The sequence below is a fragment of the Stegodyphus dumicola genome, chromosome 11 (genome assembly GCF_044657685.1).
Source record: "Stegodyphus dumicola isolate Sdum_Otavi_A_Nest chromosome 11, ASM4465768v1".
NCBI lineage: Eukaryota > Metazoa > Arthropoda > Arachnida > Araneae > Eresidae > Stegodyphus > Stegodyphus dumicola.
Window position 1 is genome coordinate 87745875 of NC_140778.1, and position 1550 is coordinate 87747424.

The 1550-nt window shown below is 33.1% G+C and overlaps 1 non-coding gene across 1 annotated transcript; it reads right to left on the reverse strand.

The window, feature by feature from the left end:
* Positions 1–431: 431 nt before the first annotated feature.
* Positions 432–582, reverse strand: LOC118205948 (U12 minor spliceosomal RNA). Its single transcript, XR_004761095.1, has one exon. It is a non-coding gene; the product is annotated as a U12 minor spliceosomal RNA (small nuclear RNA).
* Positions 583–1550: the final 968 nt, after the last annotated feature.

Here is a 1550-nt window from a genome sequence, read left to right on the forward strand (position 1 = left end):
AGCGAAAGAAACATAGCAAAAGAATTTTAAAGGTTTAAAATTTTATGTGATGGTGGCTTTTGTTTAAGAAATTTTGTATTATGTATTTGGATTAAATCTGTATTACATTAAACTGATGGAAATGCTATCCCTGCAACAGTTATATGTTGCGAATAGAATCGTAAAATTTTTTTAAAGAAAGATAACTTTGCAGTAGAGAACTCAACAATATACCATCCTGTGTTACTATTAGTTTCAGCGACACATTTTAATAAAATACACTTTTTGTTAATAACGAACAACGTTACAACTAGAGAGAACGTATAGCAAAAGTGTAGCAGAATTCGAGCCCCACTAAAATACTTTATATACACACTCGTATTGGCCTTGTGCTATCATAGGTAAGGAGTACATGTGTAAGAACTCTGTATAAACCTTCTCTTCACAAATTAGGGGCAGATCACAACAACCCAGTAGCCAGCGAAAGTAGGCAAGCCACACAGGGACGACCTGTACCCCGCCAAAAATTAATACCAAGAGATGCTTGGTAGTGCCAAGCGTCACCAAGGCACGTTATTTTCCTTACTCATTAGTTTAAGGCACGATTAGAGAAAGTTTAAATTATAATATGGTAAAGTTTATTTTACAGAAAAAAACGGTGGTTACATTGAACTACTATGTACATTTTTAGCTCAAAAGGCGTTATTGCAGATTGATTATTACTTTCCTTTTGGCATTTTGCGCCGAAAACTTAAAATCTAAATCGCTTTTCAAATTTTTGCCATCAAATATTATTGACCTGCATTGTATTTAAAGAAATTAAATAATGAAGAATATGTATAAATGTATGTGTGAGTTCTCCTATTGTGTTTAAAAGAATGGTACCTATAGCCATCAAATTTTGAGTAATTTTATTATCTATTTCATATTTTGTGAAATTTTAACGAACATTTGATTAACGATTCCAAAGCGAGCAATATTAAAATTGTGCGAAAAAAAAATTATCTCCAGCCCGCGAGACTTGGTATCGGAAAATTTAATCGGAAATGCTATTTTAAAATTATTTTGTGATAGTGTTGTTGAATTTAAAGTTTACGATTGGGTGCCCCTTGTCCTTGGCGATTCTTTTTTGACGCCAAGATTGGCGCCAAAGTGGCACAATTTGAAGATGGCCGCTACACAAAACCAAAATAAGAAGTCAAAGAATTGCACAAACTCTGTGTCTATGTACACATCGATCTGCTTTCACTTTAAAAAAACACATCCTAGACTTGCACAAACTAGACATTGCGCACTGCCTTAAATTTGTCCATGTACACATCAATCTATTTTCATTTAAATAAAATCAGGAAGCTAAAACAAAGTTAAAACTTTCATGGTATCCAGAAGTGAAGTTTCATCGCCAAAATTTTTAAAAAAAATTGTCGCTAATCAAAGGGGCACCCAATTCTACACTAGAGCCTTGAATTTTATGATTTAAGTGCGAAGAATAAGATATTTAATAAATAAAGGTAGCGTTAAAAAGAACGCCCCTTTGGGCGTAATATAAAAATCTGAAAGCTTTGAGATTT